Consider the following 6000-nt stretch of genomic DNA (forward strand, 5'->3'; position numbering starts at 1 on the left):
CCCACAGAAGATTTATATCTTTATTTTGGTGGTACTGTTCCGGGGAGCTCCTTTGATTGGTCTAGCTTGTAGGGCCCGGGTTATTTTGACTGAAAGATAATTATTAGTACTTCCAACTGTGTCTGGAATAAGATAGGAAGCCTTTTCGGGTTTATTAGTTCTTGCTGGTTAGCGACTTACTGGCCAAAGCCCTGCTCTATCTGTAGTTTATGAAGCGTTTTCAAGTAATCTGGTTTCGAGGTTACTGATCCGTGGGTAAGAGATACCGTTTAACAACAGCAAAAATTGAATTAAATTGCCACTGTGGCATGGTCAGCAATTAGCTTTGCCGGTTGACAACTTCTGAGAGGAGAGTTGAAGAGGAGGGTGAATGCATCGTGCGCAAAATTGCCAATATTGGGGTCAGTGCACCCTATGTGTGGTTAATTGCACAATGTATGCGTTTGTATGTACGCAGAATGGTATACGCCATGGATGACTTGCTTTTCAGCTCGCAAAACGCAGTCCTTGAGCCTCTCCCACATCAAAATGGCTTTTCCTTTGTACTTGGTTTGTTCGGAGCAATATTTCAGCAATTGGGAAACTTGTACGCAAATGGAAATATTAACTTTGATTAACAAAAGCCAGTATAGAGAACTATGTTGCTGTACCTTTGTTTGCCAAGGCACACTTCTGTTCCAGACTGAAACGGGAAGGAGATTTTGCTCTTCAACACCGAAGGATCTTATTTATTTATTTTTATTTTATTTTATTCGATTTATATTCCGCCCTCCCTGCATCAGCAGGCGCAGGGTGGATCTGAGTTAGATTAAGAGTGACTGTCCATTAGAGGAGTTTGCCTTCAGTGTTTCAGCATGAGTCATGGTTCTAGGTATGCGTTCCCGTTCGGAAGAGGCAAACATGGAGCAGAGATTCACCTAGAGCAGCAACAGATGATCTCCTCTGAGTGCGGTTTCTCTGCAGTGGATATAAGCAGGGCTTTTTTTCTGGGAAAAGAGGTGGTGGAACAAAGGACCATACAATGACATCACTTTGGGTCAGCTGGAATAAGGGGGGAGTTTTTTAAAGTTTAAATTGCCCTTGGCGAAAATGGTCACATGGCCGGAGGCCCTGCCCCCTGATCTCCAGACAGAGGGGAGTTTAGATTGCCTTCCGCACCAGCAGCACGGAGGGCAATCTCAACTCCCCTCTGTCTGGAGATCAGGGGGCGGGGCCACCAGCCATGTGACCATTTTCAAGAGGTGCTGGAACTCTGTTCCACCGCCTTCCAGCTGAAAAAAAGCCCTGGATATGATTGAAAGAGCCCTTGTCAATCAATGCAGAGAGGAAGTAGAATTCCCCCTCCCAATCATTTTGCAGAGGCTGATCAGAAGGCTGGAATATGAGCTCGAATAGATCCACAGCAGCTAGTCACTTTCTAAAATGGGTGTTGTGATGGAAAGCTGCTTCTTTGCCCCAGTGGCAGAACAGGAGGAGTCAAAACCTGAGCACAGATTCATGCAGAGAGACAGTAGGGCAGCCTCCTCTGCGGAAGGGTGTTTTAGGCTCACAGGAAGTGTGCGTTCATTTAGTTCAGTTTTTTAGTCTGCTCTAGGAACAGAGTTTGGAATTACGAACCTACGCATCTCTTGCTGATAAACTCATTTGTGGGGAGGGTGTGCATCCAAAACAATAGTTTTAATCAGGGGTTTTTTTCTGGGAAAAGAGGTGGTGGAACTCAGTGGGTTGCCAGCACAGGAGGCAACTCTTGGTGGGAGGTGGTGCCCCTGGTACCACATGTGCATGTGCAAAGTGCACGCATGCTCCCAGGGCCAATGATGTCACTTTGGGTCAGCTGGAACAAGGGGGGAGTTTTTAAAAGGTTTAATTGCCCTCCGTGAAAATGGTCACATGGCTGGTGGCCCCACCCCTTGATCTCCAGATAGTGAGGAGTTTAGATTGCCCTCCGTGGGCAATCTCAACTCCCCTCTGTCTGGAGAATAGGGGGCGGGGCCACCGGCCATGTGACCATTTTCAAGAGGTGCTGGAACTCCGTTCCACTCCATTCCAGCTGAAAAAAAGCCCTGGTTTTAATTGAAACGAACAATGTCAGAATGCCATGCTGATCTGTTAGGGAAAAACAAAACAAAATTAACCTGTTTAGTATCAGGAGTAGTGAGCATGCTTTTAAGTTTCACAGAACTCTTCTCACTGTTGCTGGGCGGGGAGAAAACGTATTGGCTTATGATGGAAACCAGTGTGTTGCCTTCTTGAGCTTTCCTTGTGGTTTCTTATCTGCCTTTTTCGTTTTTGCATAAAACCCAGTGCTTAGTAAAATGCCCTGAAAGCTTGCTTCCCACCCTGTGGTGTTCAATCGAAGAAGAGCCTTGTGGTCCTTGAAAATCTTACTCCTACTTCGATGTTTTTAGCAAAGATGAAGAACATTGTTGGCAGTTGCGCTGCTCCAAAATCTAAAAACAAACCACAGTCCACTCAATCGCTAGAGCTGACTACAATTCCACAACAACTCAAACTAACTTGCTCTCCTCAGACCTTGGAAGCCAGTTGGCATAGGCTGTAGTTACTACCTGGTTGGGAGACCACTAAGGAATTTCCGGAACGATGAACAAAGTGTGATTATTAAAAGACAATTCTATGCAAATGAGTAAGCGATGCAAAAAGAAAGTTAAAATTACTGCAGGCTGAAAACCGCAGGACAGAAATAACGTCAGCTGCAGAGAGCAGAGCGAACCAGAGAGGTTTTCGTTTGCTTTAGAAAAATAGACTGGGAAGGAGCTATTACTGTTCAAAGCTCCCTACTGCTGTTTTGTTTTTGTAGATATCTCAGATTTTGGTAGTGCTGGGAAGGGGTGGATAAGTTGCTTATTATGATTTGAGAATGTCCCACCTATGTTTTTTTACTGTGGCATCTCAGTTTGGTATCTCAAAGTAACGACCACTGAGGAGTTACAGAATTTTAAAGTTGACGACGAGGAAATTGAAATTGTCCAAGATTTTCTATTCCTTGGCTCAGTCATCAACCAACAGGGAGACTGCAATGAGGAAATCAGAAGGAGATTGAGACTTGGAAGAGCAGCCGTGAAGGAGCTAGAGAAGATCCTGAAAGATAAAGATGTCTCTCTGGGAACCAAGATCAAGATAATCCAAACTGTGGTATTCCCCATTGCTATGTATGGAGGTGAAAGTTGGAGCGTGAAGAAAGCTGACAGGAAGAAAATTGATTCATTTGAAATGTGGTGCTGGAGGAGAGTTTTGCAGATATCATGGACAGCCAAAAAGACAAATAAGTGGGTACTAGATCAAATCAAGCCTGAATTCTCCCTAGAAGCTAAAATGACAAAACTGAGGCTATCGTACTTTGGTCACATCATGAGAAGACAAAATTCTCTGGAAAAGTCAATAATGCTAGGAAAAGTGGAAGGCAGTAGGAAAAGAGGAAGACCTAAAAAAGCCCTTCATGGCCTTTGTCCAGCATACCTATGGGACTGCCTCTCTCCCTATGTCCCTCCACGGCAGCTTCGCTCATCTGAACAGGGTCTCTTGCAGGTACTGGCCTGTACATGGGTGAAATCAACAGCAGCCCGCACACGGGCTTTCTCTGTGGTGGCCCCTGTCCTATGGAACGTCATGCCTGAGGAGGTCAGGAGAGCCCCCACTCTCCTGGCTTTCCGCAAACAATGCAAAACTGAATTACTCAAAAAGGTCTTTTTTCTCAGCTACGAGGGTGGTATTGTAGGAAAAGGATCCCAGATGTTTGCGAATGAGTTAGAAACCATAGATTTCACCATTATGTTGCCTTACATATTATCTGTTGCTTTAAATATGTACTCCTATATCCTACCTGTGCTTTATTGTTGTTCAATGTAAGTCCTAGAATTGATTATGTTCTGTTTCAGCAATTCCTCAACCCCATACTGGATCCTTTCTAATACTATTTCTTTGTAAACTTATACTCTTTTACCCCATGACATTGTTTATGGAAATGGTCTTAACACTGTATGGAAATGCCTGCCCTTGTCCTTGCCACTGATTGTACTAATCTCACACTATGTAATCCGCCTTGAGTCTCAGTGAGAAAGGCGGAATATAAATAACATTAATAAATAATAATAAATAATAAATAAAACGAGATGGCTTGACTTAATAAAAGAAGCCACGTCCTCCAGTTTGCAAGATCTGAGCAAGTCTGTTAATGATAGGATGTTTGGGAGGTCTTTCGTTCATCATAGGGTCGCCATAGGTCGTCGGCGACTTGACGGCACATAACACACACACACACACACACACACACACACATTTGTGTGTGTGGGAAGGACAGGATGCCCTCACCAGTGTTTTTGGTTGGTTTCAGGTGGGCAACCGTGTTGGGCTGCAGTTGAAGAGCAAGATCTGGGTCCAACAGCATCTTAAAGACTAACTAAATTTCCAAGGTATGAGCTTTCTAGAGGGAGCTTTGACTTGAAAGCTCATACCTTAGAAATCTAGGCCGATTCCACACCACCTAGTTTTCGCGCCAGTTTTTCGCTGCCACAGCGCTAAACCTTCCTCTGTTCACACGTTTTTTAAAAAAAATCGTAATGGTATCTCTACGGCGTCGCTGCAGACCACCACGATTTCATCGCGCTATGAGCTCATTACATCGTCCAGCCCCTAAAGCATCACCAAGCCCCACCCCTCGTCTCCGAGGTTCCCCCCGCACTTAAAGAAAAAAAAAAGGAACAGGATGGTTTCACGAGGAGCCATGATGAGAAATCCAACAATCCTCCTACTACCAACAGAGAGAAAAATTCCGCTGATCTACTATTAAAAATCAGTTCAAATTTGCCCGCCTAAACAGGGGACCAATCACTGCAAACTGTCGATGGTGGGAGGATAACGAGCCAATCGCAGCCAATTAACGGGGTGTCGTTTCGACAGGACAGGATAGTATCTTGTCGATATACCGACCAATTGAAGATTTTTTTTTAAAAAAAAAAGGTCACAAGACTTTTCACAGCCCAACCATGTGTAACGAGTCAGTTCCCGTGTCTAAAACCAAGTTTCAACTTGCCAAGAGAAAGATGGATCTCTCTCCGGGGAAGCAGAAAGCAGTTAGTCTTTAGACCTGTCAAACAGATAAGTTCTTTGAACCAGCTGTTTATCAGTACATTTATTTATATAGGGTTCAATATTGCTTTGCAACTCCTTATCAAACACACAGACACCAATCTAGAGTTTATTTCACTTTATTGAAAATACACCCTAGTTTTTTAATGAAGCAAGCAATCAAAATATAAATGGCTATTAATATGAATCCTATAACAACAGAACATAGAAAGGCAATAAGAAATAAGTTCACTAACATTTCTCAATAAATCCTAAGTTTACATTGCTCAAAGTTTCTATGAAATACATAGGTAGAAATAGTTTCTCACCTAGATTCTCCCAAGAGATTTCTTCCATCAGTACCCTGCTTATTCTTTCTGTGTTTGCAATGATATACCTAATCATATGCAAATATTTAGGGTCTATTCACATGATAGCACAAACAAATATTGATTGGTTTGACACTTCACTGAATATTCATAATTTCATAGTACAGCCTTCCAATTAGTTAAAAAATTATGTCATAATCTAAACTTCACAACAAAACTACAAATCTCTAACAAGTGTCAGGAAAAGTTAAGTTGGACGATCACCATTGGTTGAATCTCTGATAGAGGAACATCAATCTCAGTAGAGTCCACTATTTTAATTAATTGTCAAAGGATGAAAGCACACCTGTTGAATTACCTTATACATAGAAAAAATACACTGAAAGTTCATGCAAAGTTTAAAAGTTCATCTAGAGTATAGAAGCTAGGCCTAGTATTGTTCAGTATTGATTATTGGCATATGATCTTAATCTATATTGGCATAACACATGCCCCCCCTCCCGTTCATTGCGGGTTTTATTGAGGGGATGTGATCGTAGCATCGCGCAAGAGAAATGGGAGTCAGAAGGTGATGTGGACAGGCAGC

Source organism: Eublepharis macularius, chromosome 1 (assembly GCF_028583425.1).
Source record: "Eublepharis macularius isolate TG4126 chromosome 1, MPM_Emac_v1.0, whole genome shotgun sequence".
NCBI classification, from domain to species: Eukaryota; Metazoa; Chordata; class Lepidosauria; order Squamata; family Eublepharidae; genus Eublepharis; species Eublepharis macularius.